Here is a 17,674-nt window from a genome sequence, read left to right on the forward strand (position 1 = left end):
CAACAACACTCTCACCGATCAACTGGGCCCTGGCCTATCATTATTCGAATAGAAATACGATCGTCGGGGCTCCCTATGGGCCTTTTCCCATAAATGGGCTCCCTCTGGGGCCTTTTCTCCTCACGATATTCCCATTCTTCCGTTACCACATAACCGTTACCACATATTCGTAATGATGGAAACACGATCGTCGGGTTCCCACTGGGACCATAACCCTCACGACATCGCCAACATTAACGAATTAGTCACAATCACTTCACTTCCTTCAACATTTACATTCTCATCACTTTATAAAAATCATGCATAACATAACATTTTTGTTTTCGAAACCAAGCATGCAACATGTCTTTTAAATGTCTTCCTTAAATCATAAAAATCCCTTAGACATTTAAAAATCATATTTAATCATGAACATTTCATAATCATTTAAAATGACATTTTAACCTCAAAACATTTAAAATAACATTTGACATATTAAATCGTAAACATATAAAATTCCCTGAACATTTAAAATATCATTTTAACATATAAAATCCCATAAACATTTAAAATATCATTTTAACATAAAAAATTCCATAAACATCCATAAATATAGAAAATAATCATATTAGCACATAAACACAGCAGGGCACTGCCATGACGTTTACTAATTTTTAGATAAAAAGATCGTTTTACCCCTGGACGTAAAATTCCCGTTTTTGACTTTTTCTTGAATTCATGACTCTAACATGTCCCAAATATTATTTAAGCCTACTTGAATTTTTTCATATTTTTATTTAGCTTAATCGAGGACTTTTAATTTAATCTTTAAATAAGACGTATTAACACGTTTTAATCCCGAATTAAACCAAACCTTAATATAAAATTTCCAAATTAAAAACTTAGACTTTTAATAATTATTTAAGTTTAAACCTAATTTTTCATAATTTTATAAAGCTTAAAACTAGGCGTTTCAATTAACTCGTTAATTAGCGTTTCGTGTCGCGATTAAATCCCGAATAAATCCAAAACTCATTATTTTGATCCCAAATTTTAAACATAGCATTTTTAAGATTTATTCTACCCTTCAAAGTCGTGAGCCACCCCCTTGGACCCTTGGTTTTAATTTTAGCTTTATTATTTTTGTTTTTGACACCTTATCGAACACACCGAGCCATATCCTAATTTTCTCGAGCCACGCCTGAGCCGCCTTGAACCAAAACCTAGCCAACCCATCTAGGGACCCTACTGTCCAAGCCCAGCCCGAAAAACACCAGCCCTGGCCCGCACAAAAACCCACTGAATCTTGACCCAATTCTGCTAGGTGTGTGTGAGGCCCCTAAGCACATAAACTCCTAGCCAACCTGGGACATTTCTAGCCGAGCCACCACCGAACCCAGCTAACCCTGACCATCCCTGGACCAAGCCCAGACCCTACCCAGACCAGCCCAGCCCCTAGTCGTGAGCACGAGCCACTTGTTTCCACAACCAGTAGCCGCGCCCCCTCTCTTCTTCCTGCTCATGCTTCCTCTCGCGTTACTGCTCGGCCCTCTATGAACCAAGCCACCCCTGAATCCAGACCTTCCTAACCCTCCCTGGACTATCCTAAGCCATCGTCCAGACCACCTAGCCCAGCCCCTGACGAGCCGCAGCCCCTGAAATTCTCGAACAGTACCTGCGCGCGCATGCCTTGGAGGAGAATCCCACTTCACGTGGACTCTTCCCCAGCCCAAGGCTCGAGCCCTAGCCCGCCTAGGACCCTTCCTAGGACCTAACCATGACTCCTAGGTCCCAACCACCAAGCCTGGTCGAGCCACTCACCCCCATGCGTCGATTTTCCTTCAACCGATCACATATGCTACAATAATAAACAATTGGTTCCAGCTTTGTGTTTCTGGTATCGTGCAGTGTTATTGTTGCTTCTAATGACTCTAAAACTTGTGTAAAACCTGTCCCATAACTTCCTAAGACATGGCAGCCCCTTCTTAACATAATAAACATGTTTTTGGAGATTGAAAACACCACTTTAGAACCCATAAGCATGAGATTACGAAATTCTGAAAAATCCGTCATGTTCTTCATGCATGTAATAATTCAACATTAATATGATATGATGGATGAGAAAAGGAGATGTATGACGTGCCTTTGCTTTTTATACGCACGAAAAACCGTTGGCGACGAAGAACGGGACGAGAAGACGAAGGCTATGAAGTTTCCCTTTGAATTTCTGAAAATTCCTTCTTCCATTGTGAGTGTGTGCCGTGTATGTTGATGAAAGGAGGAGTTTCTGAATTTTGAAAGAGGTGTGGCCGTGTGATCTAGATGTCAAGTGAAGGGTTTTTGCACTTTAAATAGATAATTAAAACACTAACCAATCTTAGGCCCATTAAGTATGTAGATTAGGCCCAATATTGCTTAATTAAAATATTAAAAATAATTTTGCTTAAATAAGTTTGTAAATTTATTGGCCGGGTTGCCAAAAAATTCGTATTTTAGTTGAAAAACCAACACCGATAAAATTTACGTCCCGGTGTATAAAACCACCTCCAAACTCCTTATTTTCAAAAATAATAAAAAGCATCAATCATATTTTAAATAATTAAAAACAATTATTTAATAAAAACATTTGACATTTTTCAGCCCTCGGTCCTCGTTCCTCGATCGCAACTCGAATAATCTTTAAAAAATACATTTTAATGCAATCATGTAGAAAAATAGTTTAAATATGCAAGTATGCACAATATAATTAATTTATGCAATTAAAACATATAATTAAAATCTAAGAGAATTTAATAATTGCATGCATGAGGTTTGCATGAACCTTAAAATTTTCGGGACGTTACATTATTAGTTCATATATGTTATAATTAAGTATAAAATTTATAATTCTATAAAAAAAATTCACAAAAGTCTATAAAAATCTTGCAAAAAAGTCTACATGAATCCAAGTAAATCTGTTTATAAATCTGTGAGATTCTGTATAAGTCAATAAAAATCTATCAAATCCATAAAAGTCTATAATTCGAAAAAGTCATTAAAAATCATCAAAAATCTGAATTGAATACACCTCACTTAATGATTTTAGGTGGAAAAAGACCAAAACAAAAATAATCTAAGTTATTACATGAAACCAAACATTGACAAGTTATATGACTTAAACAAAAAACATGTCAATTACATGAATAAAAATTGTAATTTCCCCCAATATTTTATTGTTTTGTTTATAAGTGATTGTACCGGATATCGATTGAAGAAAAAAAATCGAATATAGTCGAATATGAAGAAAATTTAAGACTCAAATTCGGTTTGAATCGTCATTGTACCTTGTTAACATTCTGTTAAGAGGTTTTGGGATAGAATTCAGAACCGGAGTGTCGATTCAGGTGAGTTGGGTAGGTTCAGATTATGTTAAAGCAAGGGTATTACAAAACAATTCCTGACCAAACCCAAAACAACTCAAAAACTATAAACTCGAAGTCGAGCCAACATGATCAAGTAAATTTTATTTTTATTATATAACATTAATACATTATTTTTTTATTTTTTACTAAAAAATTTAAAAAAAATAAAACACATAACAATAATATAATATTTTAATTTAAACACATAATGACAAAGTGTAGCCTAAATATGATAATTACGTTTCATGAGTTTAAATAACTATATTTAAGAGTCAAATATAATCGTCTAACTATAAGTGTAAAAAAACCGAGATAGCTCGAAAATATTTGATTCAAATTTGAATTTATCGAATTCAAGTCAAACTCGAACATGTTTGAATTTTTTTTATATGAACACAATCTTAAATTATATTGTTAAATAGTTTGCGAGCCTTGATAGTTTATTAATATTGCATAAAAATATTAAATAAATAGATTTCAAACATTTCGAGTATTTATTTTTAATCAATAGTCCAATAGCTCACTAACTTAATTGAATCTTTTCGAGCCAATTTCAAACTCTGATTCAAATCGAACTCAGACAAAATAGATAAAATTTTTGAGTTTTGAATCAAGATCGGCTCGAACATATCTATTTCGATCCGAATTCGAGTTTTAAAATTTTCAATATATCCTGCTTGATTGGATTTGTTTACACTCCTACTACTCATCTAAGTAGTTTCTAAAAAAAATATTAGTAAAACAAACAACTTTAAAATGAAATAGAAAGACAAATCAATGACAATTTTAGGTTAAAATTTTCTTAAAGAAGAAAGGTCGGTGGGTTCGGGTCACCGGGTGCCCTAATTTTTAATCCGGCAACCCGAACCCAACAAAAAAAAATCGGGCCAAATTTTGGGTTAGACTCAAACCCAAAACCTCCAAACCTAACGCGGAAGCTTTTTTTTCTTTAATCCATACCAATTATCAGTATCGATGCCATATACTTAATATATAATATATATATATATATATACACACACACACACACACCTAGGTATGGTTACTTCAAAAATACATTTATCATCTTTATTTTTTATTAATTTACTAATTGTTTATTTGACAATGTATCAAAAAAATAAAAATTTCTCACAAAATCAACGATATATATTTCTAATTAATTAAATATTATCTTTACGTAACGATCTCATATAAAAATTAATAAAAAATTTAAAAAACCGGGATCCCCAAAAATTAAGAAACAATAAAAAAAGTAAAAAAATTCAAATTCCAGATCCTCTCATTTGCTTTAAATCCTCACATCAAAACTTACGTTTGCATTCGGTCATTGTCAGGAAAATTGTATTTGCACTCCCTGATCTATAATTTTTTTTTTTTTTGGCATTCTCTTTACCCATATATTTTTTATCGGATGGAAACGGTACAAAATATTAAAAATATGATAATAATAAATTATATTTGAGTACTAGTTATTTCAGATCTGATACTAATATATGATTTTTGAGTATTCAAATATGTATAACAAATACTGATATTAATGACATATTTATCATTTCGGATGAAAATCTATACAAAACATTGAAAATATGATACTTATATATGATATATACTAGAAAAGGTAAGTTTTTATTTTCATGTATATACAAAGACGACACACACACACACACACATACATACTTGATGCTCTTTACCTGTCACCTCATGCACGCCTCGCTTGATACTTCAACACTATATAGTCAACCCATTATATGAACCACTCAATGTGCATGCGCATTCATTAGTCTATCTTTGTGTTATGCCAACTTAGGATCACTACATGTACGCGTGTATATATAAGTTTTCCTATGTTGTCAATCTATCGTATACATTGGTGAGCTGATAAATGGATATCGATATCGTGGGTTGACAAATGTGTGTCGAAGATGGTGTTGTAGCATCGAGAATTTTAACTATTTATGCAAAAAATAATTTTGCTTTAAATTAAAGCTCAAGTAAATGGTAGGAGTTTTGTATGTTTTAAAGATATATATATATATATATATATATATATATATATATGTTGTTATTTTGAGGTACGTAGTGTAATGTAATTAAAGTAGCAGTTGTAGTGGTCTTTATATATTTTTCTACGGAAATAAAATATTTAGATGTGTGGAGGATATAAATGGAGCCAATTCTAAGGTTCAGAAGGACTCCATTAATTGAATCAACTGGAGAACTTGCTAAAGCTTTACTTGGTGATGAAATTGTTCCGATTTAGGTTAAGCGTGTTTTGTTTTATCTTCTGTCATAAGCGTGTTTGATATGTTTTTAAAAGGTTTAGGCGTACAATTTATAAGAAGAGATATTCTTTAGGAATAAATGGTGAGGATATTTTGCCAAAAATGGAAAAAATAAATTATAACCTCTTAAAGGAACACCACTGATTGAGTAATTAAATTAAGATAAGTAATCAATGTCATAAAGGGTATCGAGTATCCTAGCACATTAAGAAATTTGGCGAGCATGGTTGCCAACACCCCTGTACCAAGCTGTCATCCTTTGCTTCACCTAAAGAAATATTATTCAACTTCAGTTTTCCAAGCTATATATCAATAAAGCAAAAACAAATTTTATTTTAATAATATTTTACGATTTTATTTGATTATGATACTATATGTATATTCATACAAACTGCATAGATAAAGCTCTTGAATACAAGCTTGTATAACACCGAACGTTTATCGTTTTACCAAAAACTGTACTTCATGGTAACGGTGCAATTCAGCTCTTTAAAATCGTATCGTAGCTTAAACGCTATGTTTCCGATTGTCGCATGAATAATAATTGCACTCCAACAATCTCTCTCTTAGTAATTGCACTCGTTGCAATCAATAAGAATCGAACACGTGATCTTGCATCTCATACCAATAGTAAGACCATGTGTTTGCCGCTTTACTAAAAAATGTAATTGATGGTAACATTACAACTCAAATATTTTAAATTGTACATCAACTCTGTCACATCCCGAGACCGATGTGTACGACGCCGACGTTTAACAATCACATAATCGTAACCAACAAGTATCGCAATACAAATCTTGCCAAAAATCAGTTTATATCATAAATCATATCAATGTCTTTATAATACGATTAAAACTAAAATGAAATTAAATAGGCTTTATCTTGAACTAGTCCTTCGTAACCAGCCCCAAAACATGGTTTGCTCATGCTCATCTAACTGGTCTTATCTACAGAGAGATTAAAGGGTAAGTGTTTGGGACAATACTTAGCAAGTGGTTGTCAATCGTGCACAACAAATACCAATGATACATATACATATACAAAATCATAATTTCGATTATAATCATGTTGAATCTAACAGGAACAACAAGACAAATATAACACTGAAAATCATCGTATTTTTCATCGTTTATTGATCAGTCATTTATACTAGTAAAAGATGCATACGTGTTGCATGTGCCATTATTATTTTTAATTTGATCAAATAATATTAAATAATTAACGCGAAATTATTTTCAATTTAGAAGAGTTGTTCAATTTAAAAAGGAAAGTTTTGTTTAGATTTTTTTCTATGTATAATATAGAGTGAATTGAAGTGGTTTTTAGTATGGTATGAAGGGTAATTATGTAATTAAATATTTTGGTGTCCTCTAAGTTAGATACTCTAAGGATCTCACACTTAATAATATATATAACATAAAAGTATAGATGTTACTCCTCTAAAGAGCGATAACAAATTAACAATATTATAACTTACCGCATCAGGCCTTAACAAAACATATCAAACATCGGAATTTCATTTTGATCTCTAACTCGAATCATTATGGTGTATTTCAAATATGCTTTCGAAACATATAATATCGAATATCAAACGAATTAAAAGATAAACATATCAAACATGAACGAATATATCATGACTATCGAATTTTGAAAGACATACGTAAATGATTATTTTGGAAAACATTAAGCCCACATTCAAAAATAAATGCACAAACCTTTAAGAAAACATATATACATTTAAAATCTCTTTTCAAAATTATGTTTAAAAAACGTAGAAAACTATATATAATGCTCGAGTTTCTTGGTTCAAATGTTGAACATAAACTTACTTGAATTCGCAATATACAACCTTCTGTTGATATTATTTAAATATGTTCATGTTTATGAGAATTTTTAAAATTAGAATATTATTTAAATATGTTCATGTTAGGATCATTAAAGAATAAAAGAGGTTAATAAATTCTTTTAAAAATTTCTACTAAACTTTGTCAAATAGTGTTATCAATCTTGATGGTGTTAAATATCAAAACCAGATTTTCTCAACTAAGAAACTGTCGGACCACATATTGTGCCGAAACATTTCGATGAATCTTATAGCTAATTTATATTCAAAAGATAAATAAATATAGTAAAGAAATAACACAAGTGTTTTTTATGGAATTTCGAAAACTCAAGATCCTTCGTCAATTCTTCTTCCACTTATGGAAGGATTTCACTAGAAAGCTATGATTTTACAAAACTTATAACAACGTTATTCAAACTTATGACTTATCAACTGTCTAAATTGAAACTCTTTGTAACTTCTTACAACGGTTGAGACACACAATCTAATAAGTATTCTTTGGAGTGAGGGCTGATGAGCAGTGAATAGTTATCAACTTGATAAGTGCTCGGAAGTCTTTTGAATAATGCAAATCGTCTGTTTATTTGCTCTTCTTTTCATTCTCTATTTACATTATCTTATGTATTTTCCATTCAACATTCAACCGAGCTCATTAAATGAGCATTAATGCAAATGTAATGTTGTTGTCGTTCTTTCTTGGTTTATCGTATTTTTTTTTAATGAGTATAATGATATTTACCAAATGCGGTAGAAAACGGCCACTGACATCATAAAAGAACTTGCTCTATACATAGACTTTTGTGCAAAACATTATGATATTATGTTTTTGGGTATGATCATTCTACCAAGTTTCTGAAAAAAAATAGGTAAGATTCTTATAAGATGTGTTGATTTGACCGTTCATAGATATCATTTAGGGATGACAAAAGATCCGGGTTGGGAGGGTTTGGTCAACTCGGGACCCGCCCAGCCTTCCTTTAGACCTGTCCCGTGAAAATTTGGGGCCGGTCCAATTCGGGTTGAACCCGTGTAATTAATTGATAAAAAAATTGTAATGATATATTTTCATATGAACATTTAATAAAATAAAATATTCATCCAAAAATTTTATAAACTAAAATAATAGATAACTAATTAATTATTTAGTCAAAAAATATAATTATACATATATATTTTAGATATATAGGCATATTGTTGGCAAGGCGGGAGTGGGTCCGAGTCCAGTCCAGGTCGGGTTTGACCAAAGCCGAGGCCCGCTCGGGACCTCCTTGTACGTCGGATAGGCCGGGTTAAACATGGTGAGTTTAATACGGGACCGGGTTTAGACTCGACCCATTGTCATCCTTATTATCATTGGAAAAAAGAACGATTGAGTAGTTTGACACAACTAATACATACGAGGTGGTTGAGTAATTTAGTATTGCGAGACTGGTTAAAAGAATTCTTCTGGAGCGGTTGAATGCTTGTAATACAAATCGAACGATAACTTAATATATTACAATAAGTTATTGTTTGTAATCACCAAAATTATAAGATCTAACAATTCATTTTTTGGATTTGTTTTTTATGCTATCATTTAAACTTAGCTAAGATAAGATTGAAAATAACTTTCTTGAGTTAAATTCGAATAATGTTGATACAATTTGTGCATTAGAGAGAAGATTTAATTGTTAAAATATAAAACATCTCATAGAATTGTTAACATACATGGTTTTGTACCATTAAAAAACAATATATTATGACGTGATCAAATTTTAAGCTCTAAGCCTTTTATGCTTAATAATTTAGTATAAAGGTTATTTAAATATATTTCATGATGTTTTACAAGAAAACAACACTATATGTTTTCAGTATTTAATCTTTATCATACCTTAAATTATTAATTAACTTTTAGTCACGAATTACGAATATTATTATATCGCGCTTTGGTGTACCTAAAATCCATATTATGGGCAATGTTTAATTGAAAATTGGTTCTTATACATGCGAGTTTAGATTTCTGTCAATCTCAAACTTTCCACTTGATTTGGTATTGAATTATAATATTTGGTTTTGCTATAAAAAAATTGTATAATTATGATAAAAATGGGGGAAAAATCGACATGCAGCTATTGTCAGCTTCTTTCCCAATTTAATTTAATTTTTTTATCACACTTGTAGTAAATTATTTACATATTTTATCAAGAGGAGGTATCTTGTGAGACGGTCTCATGAATCTTTATCTGTGAGACGCGTCAACAATACGGATATTCACAATAACAAGTAATATTATTAGCATAAAAAGTAATATTTTTCATGGATAACCCAAATAAGATATCCGTCTCACAAAATACGACCCGTGAGACCATCTCACACAAGTTTTTGTCTTTTATCAAAAGTTATAGTTGTCAAAACTTGTGTGAGACGGTCTCACGGGTCGTATTTTGTTAGACGAATCTTTTATTTGGGTCGTCCATGAAAAAGTATTACCTTTTAATGCTAAGAGTATTACTTTTATTGTGAATATTGATAGAATTGACTCGTCTCACAGATAAATATTCGTGAGACCGTCTCACTAGAGACATACTCGTTATAATTTAATCAAATATCACGTTTTGATCACGCTCTTACAAGAATAGTTAATACTTCGTAACAATCTTTATCTCAGTAATTGCAATATCTTACAACTATTTGAGAATAGAACAGATAGCCTTGCTCTGATAGTGTAAAATTGAAGCGTATAACTTTATTCAAATTATAGTTCATAATAATAGTGAAACTCAAATTTTTTTAACCGTTCTTGTCTTTGCTTCCCCCCGATATTTATGGCATATTCATTGCCTACGACATGATGTTTATAAATTTTAAAAGCGCGAGTGAATAAGAGATTTTCAAATTTTGGCATTTGCGAAATATCAATTTTTCTGGAAGTAAAAGAATATTAATAAGAGAAATTCAAGTTTAAAATGAATTAAATGAAGAAATTAATATAGCAATTATATTTTTAGACCGACCCCACATATTAATACAGCCATCTTAATAAGGCGCACCAACATCGGTTTAATGTGGCCCAGACCCATAACAATTAATGGGTTTTGTGGGCCCTCCACATCAAGAGGCCTTTTTGTACTTTGAATTGTTTATGGTCCACGAGCTCTAAATACCTCCAACAAGTTTAAGCCTCCGTATCTTAGGCCCAACATCTTATGCTTCGTTTTTTTCCGAAATAATTTTTGTATGACCTGTTAATCTATGGGTTTTTTTTAAAAATATTATAAATTAATAAAATAATTGAAAAAATGTGGCAAATTGCGGAGATTTGTAAAACTATAACAATCCGAGACTTACTATCCCGGATTCATATTTTTTATTTTTATTTTTTAAAAAAAGGAAAAGAAAGTGGAGCACGAATTTAAAAAAAAATAAAAGGGAGATCGGCGACGGTGTAACCAAACACCGTCGCTATTGACGACGGTTTTACCAAAAACCGTCGCTAAGGGAAGCTGTGTCGTGTTTTTTTCTTTCTTTAAATAGAAATGCGGGTATATTTCCATCATCGTCGAAAATAATTGTTCATCATATTCATTTTCGCAACTTATTTCTTTCATTCAATTGAGAATAAGTTTTAAAATTTCACGTAATTTTAATCTCCGTAATTTATAATACAATTAATATTACAATTATACCTATAGTATACATAAAATTTCACGTAAATATAAAGTCCGTAATTTATATACATATTCTAATTCCAATAAAACAATTAATATTATAATTATTGTAATTGTTGTAGATAAAATATTATATCACGTAAATTAAATATAACTATTGTAATTATTATAGATATAATATTATATCAAGTAAATATAATTATTGTAATTAATTAAGTATATTAATTAAATTTTGTAATTATTGTAGATATAATATTATATTACGTAAATTAAATATAATTATTGTAATTATTGTAGATATAATATTTTATCAAACTAATTTTTAATATCGCGATTAATATTAAAAATATACTATTTAACTAAATTATAGTTAATCATATAATGTTAGTGAACAAAATTATAATTACATTAATATAATATAAATAATACAAACAAAATATTAAAAAAATTAATTAAATTATCTTCTCAGACGTAATTATACGGAACTTGTAATAATATCAACGGACGATGCTAATATCTGAAATAAATGACAAGTATTATAAACAAAAATAACTTCTTAATATATAATTATAATATTATCAACGAAATTAACCATTACATTTTCGTATCTCTTCAAATGAAATGGACGATAAAATAAACAAATAATATTAATATATGATCGAAGTAGAAAAGATGGATTTTGCACATATAAATCGAATGAAAGAAATAAATTGCGAGAATGAATATGAGGAACAATTTTCGAATACCCGCATTAGAATCCGTGACAGTTTTTCACGGATTTACCTTAGCGACGGTTTTTGCTTAAACCGTCGCCACTAGCGACAGTTTTTGGTTAACCGTCGCTTCACAAACCGTCGCCGATCTCCCTTTTATTTTTTTTTTTAAATCCGTGCCCCCACTTTCTTTTTTTTAAAATAAAAATAAAAAATATGAATCCGGGACAGTAAGTCCCGGATTGTTATAGTTTTATCAATCCCCACAATTTGCCACATTTTTACAATTATTTTATTAATTTATAATATTTTTTAAAAAAACCCTTAATCTATCTGTCTTTGACTACAAGCAAAACTTGTATGAGAAGATCTCACGGGTCGTATTTTATGAGACATATATCTTATTTGGGTTATCCATGAAAAATATTACTTTTATGCTAAGAGTATTATTTTTATTGTGAATATCGGTAGGATTGAACAGATAAAGATTCGTGAGACCGTCTTACAAGATATCTACTCTGAATACAATCTTTCGAAATTTAAAAATAAGAGAAGATTTTTTGTGAGACATTTTTACATAATATTTTCTCGAGATGAGTCAATCTGATCTATATTAAAATAAAAAACAATATTTTTAGCATAAAAAACAATACTTTTCATTAATTGAGTTGTATATGAATACGACAGAATACGTGTTCTTGTGATTTAGTGCGCTTTGACTTTTCATAGTAATCGTTAAGCGATATTTTAGAGCAAAAGAGGGTAAATTAAGATATTATTTGTACTTATACATATTCATCGTTTTCAAAAGAATATGATATTCGATTAACATGTATAAATCTTATATTAATTAAAGGAAACTTCGAAAGTGTACCAATTATTGTATGCTTAAGTTAATGGAACCTAATATTTTCTAAAATTAGGTAGTGATAACTGGTCATTGTTAATGGATCGGGTTGATCCGGAACAGCATAATCTAATTCGATCCGAAACGGATTAAGGTGATATAAGGTCGATTCAAATCCGATATTATAATGGAATCGTCTTAGTTTCTAAAAACTATTATCCGGAACCAAAACTAATCGGGTTCGGGTCCCTTCCTCTCTTTGTATTTATTATATTACATCAATAATTAAGCAATAAGTGCAGACAATTAATTGGCGGACCAATTCAGACACAATTATTACACAGTGTTTATTAATAATATTCCGTCTTAGCACGCGATATTAATAAGTGGATTTGGTCCTCAGTAGTTATTATTATTATTATTATTATTATTATTATTATTATTATTATTATTATTATTATTAATTTGAGTAGATAAATAAAACATTCACTTGTCCAAATCTATTAGATAATATACTCCTCGTTTAGTAAATATTATTGAACATTTTAAAATATATACATACTCATATATAACTTACAAATTAATTACTAATATATCAACAATTTCTTGCGTCATATCAGTATTTCGAAAAATTTGAATTAAATATGTTGAGGTGTAATAATTATCAATACTTTGTAGACCAATCGAAACGTGAAATTTGAGTTGTTGTACGATTTAAAATATTAGAATTACTTGCGCTACCACCAACTATATCTTTTGGTAAAACGCTTATTCAATAATAAAATTGCTATCATGGAGATTTCATGTGTTCAAATTTTCCCAAATATAAGCATATTTATATACTTCTTTGGAGGATTGTTGGGTTAAGTGTGAAAATATGAGAAATACTAGGTTGAGTGACCTTCTGAGAAATGCTCTCGTGCGTCATGCTGCGACGATGCATCGTTGATTTGGTTGACTAAGTGAGTCGTAAAATATGGATTTCATATATATCTTAATGGGTAAAATTGTTTCGATTGGAGACATCACTAGCGGCAGTGTAAGGGTAAGACTGATCTTGAGAGACTGAGACACCAACAACAACGAGCCACGACCCCAAAATCTTAATCGGTTTCACGAGCCTAACAACTCATCTCATTGGCACTCATATCGGTGCAACCCATCCTGTCCACCTATAGTTTAATATAGAACTCTACGCTGTCACAATATAAGAAAATAAAATTGCGTCTTGTCCAACAACTATAGTTTTTGCCCTAGTGTTAAGCGATGATACTAACAATTGATATATATTTTGGTAAAGTGACAAATTATCGGTCTTACAATTTGTATAAGAGGCAATGTCATTGATTTGCTTATTATTGATTGCAAAAATGCAATTATTGAAAAATAAATTGTTTAGTATATAATAATCGTTTTCTGTTTTGTAGAACAATTAAAGCATGGTGTTTGAACTGTTATACGGTTTAAACTATTAGAATTATACTGTTAACATCAGATATATATTTTGGTAAATCGAAAAACACTTTCTCCTACAAAATATGTACAAAAACATTTCACGTTAAAACCATATTCTGATTAATCAAATCATCAAAAACCTGTCATGATTTTTGGAATTTTTCATACAATTAACCGTATAATTGGATTTTCATAAAAGAAGCAAAAATGGTCTCGTAATTTGGTTTTCATAGGCGTTTGGTCATTTGATTGGTCAATATTTGGTATATGCAATAAATTTGGTTTTTATGACACATTTAATCAGTCGCATTTTTCGGTTTTACCCAACATACAAGCAAAATATCGAACGTCAAATGCAGTCACCACTCCGATGAAAAATAAAACTAAATATATTTTCAAAGAAATCGACAAAATCTCAGCTAAATAAAAGACCAAACCTTACAATAATCAAATATTTTGTATAATCAAACACAAAAAATTAGAGTAGAAGATAATCAAATTTTACTAGTCAACCTAATATTTAAGATGATGCACAATTCACAATGTACATGGGGAAGGAGAAAATAAAATTATATTATTGAAAACTACTTCCTATTTAAAATAGAATGGGATACTGATATTGCAGTAAGCATGCAAAACTTGAATGCTAAACGTAGATAATAATTCAATGGTCGAACAAGGGAGGCAAAATTAGGGCAAATAATTAAAGAAAAGGTACAAAAATTAGGGTTTATGATTTTGGCAGCGGGGTAAACTCACATTGAATGCCACACGTTTTTGGGTATTGAGGCTTCTGCAGAAGCAGCAAAAGAGGTAGTGGACAAAGCTGACTTTACATACTCCATGTTAGAGTAAATGCATTTCCTGTCAAATTTTTATTTAGATATTTCATGTCAATTTATATAAAAAAAATATAATAAATAAACCAAATAATTGAAAATGTTTATTTTTAGTTGAAAAATTAAAGTATATTATAAAGCAGCAACACGTATTATAGACATATATGTATGTACAAACGTTTTAGATTGTCTTATTTTCGTGTGTCGCCTCTCTAATCGGAATGCAGAAATGTGATGAAAATGAAATGTGTCTTCCGGTCCTTATTCTTCAATCCTTGATTGATATATATACAGCAAAAACTTATGTGAGCCAGTCTCACAAGTCATATTTTGTGAGACAGATATCTTATTTGGGTTATCCATGAAAAATATTAATTTTTATGCTAAAAATATTACTTTTTATTGTGAATATCGGTAGGGTTGACTCGTCTCACAGATAAAGATTTGTGAGACTGTCTCACAAAAGACCTACTCTAGATATACATCATACATGAGAGAATCCCCATTCCCATTGTGATACGTATTCCCTCCTTCCTTTATTTGATCTATTTGGACAAAATTAACCTTAAAGTCTTTATCTTACAAAATAATTATCAACCCAAACATTTGCCCTACCTCTTTTTTTTTCTCCAAAATAATGACAGACACGACGACGATGATAATAATAATATTCTGTAAGTACTTGGATCCAGGAATGGTGATCGAGATTGCATAAGATCTTTAAATGAGGAAATTCTACGATAGAACAAGAGCGAGACAAAGATATCTCAATAAAAATGTGACACAAGGAAGATGATAATAATCTGTATTTATTTAGTGTAGTCGAATATCAAAATTTTATTGAAATATAGTCTCGTTTTTATTCATTGTGTACATAAACATCGATATATATTTTTTCTTTCTCGTGACAAAAAGTTTAAAAAAAGAAGAAGGAAGATGAATCCTACTTGACCCTCTCGAGGACTCCTTTTACATTTTACGGTCATGTCATGATATAGAAAACACATCAATGTGGCCTACTTTCTATATATGTGGATGAAAACAAAACACAGCCAAAACACAATGTCTCAGCTGTCTCAAATAAGTAAGTAAAATTTTAAAGATTGGGAAAAAAAAATTAAAGTGCTAACATTTTCTGTTCTTAAAGCTCTGCGGAAGTTGGCAAAAAAAATAAAAGAGGAAGAAGATTCAGAAAGCAGACAAAACTAGCTAGTAGCGGCGGGGGGGAAATGGGGAGACCGCCTTGCTGTGATGAAACGGGAGTGAAGAGAGGGCCGTGGACTCCTGAAGAAGACATCATGTTGGTATCTTTTGTTCAAGAAAATGGCCCCGGAAATTGGAGGGCTGTTCCCAGTAAAACAGGTTATATTTTCAGTTTCTGTTAATTTTCTTGCAGCGAGAATAGAAATGCTTTACCATTTCTGGGAGAAGATTAATCTGCTCGTAATATTAGTGGTTAATTAGAGGATCGATTCACTGAAAAGATTTGTCTTTGCAGGGTTGAAGAGATGTAGCAAGAGTTGCAGGCTAAGGTGGACCAACTATCTCCGGCCAGGGATCAAGAGAGGCAGCTTCACTGATGATGAAGAAAAGATGATTATTCGGCTTCAAGCCCTTTTGGGCAACAAGTATGCTACATTCATTATATCGACTCTAAGAATTAATTAAAACTTATGTATATAATATATTGAAATAGCAACCATGTTCTGTGTGTGCAGATGGGCTGCCATAGCTTCTTATCTCCCGGAAAGAACAGACAATGACATCAAAAACTACTGGAACACTCATTTAAAGAAGAAACTCAAGAAGCTCGGAATCGGATCGGTAGATCAGTCTACCCTCGTCGAATTTTCGCCGAAAAATCCGCATTCCATCTCGAGAGGGCAGTGGGAAAGGAGGCTACAAGCTGATATAAACCACAGCTAAGAAGGCCCTTCAGGATGCATTGTCATTTGAGAATAATGCTAACCATTCTTCTCCAGGCCAGGCATTTCTTATGCATCAAGCACTGAAAACATCGCCAGATTGCTCAAAGATTGGGTCAAAAAGACACCGAAATTCGAGGAGATTCAATCCAAGTACTCTTCTAGTACTCCGAATTCGTCGAAATGCGATGTGGCATCGAGTGATGATCAGATCCTCACTCCTGGAATTGAAAGCAAAAGTGGGATTGATTTGTCTGAAGCATTTGAATCCTTGTTTGGATTCGGTCAGGCTTATGATCAATCTTCAAGCTCTGGACTTTCGAGATCCGTTTCCGATAGTAAACCCGACCCGGATGGCTTCGCAGTGCTGGAGGATTGGCTGTTAGATGATCAAGCTAAGGAATATTTGAGTAACTTCGATTTCGATGCACATGAAGGTATAATTTAATCAGCATTCGATTAATTTCTACTGAATTTTTTTTTTTAAAAATTTGCCCGTGAAATTAACCTTTTTTGTTCATTTTTTGTGGTTAGAAGTGATGAGAAATTACGATTCATGTCACGACTTGTTAATCACTTTCTAGTTTTATTCTTGATCTCACATGTTGTACATTAATTATTTACAATATCTTTTGTGAGAAAGTCTCGTACATCAATGTTGTGAGACGAATCTTCTATTTGAGTTACGAAAGAATATTACTTTTTATTATAAATATGAAGATAATCAACCCATATCACAATTA

At 31.2% G+C, this 17,674-nt stretch overlaps 1 pseudogene; it reads left to right on the forward strand.

Annotated features, from left to right (window-relative positions):
• The first annotated feature begins 16,169 nt into the window (after positions 1 to 16,169).
• LOC142531338 (myb-related protein 306-like) lies at positions 16,170 to 17,412 on the forward strand (annotated as a pseudogene).
• Positions 17,413 to 17,674: the final 262 nt, after the last annotated feature.

This window comes from Primulina tabacum, chromosome 17 (assembly GCF_025594145.1).
Source record: "Primulina tabacum isolate GXHZ01 chromosome 17, ASM2559414v2, whole genome shotgun sequence".
Taxonomy (NCBI): Eukaryota; Viridiplantae; Streptophyta; class Magnoliopsida; order Lamiales; family Gesneriaceae; genus Primulina; species Primulina tabacum.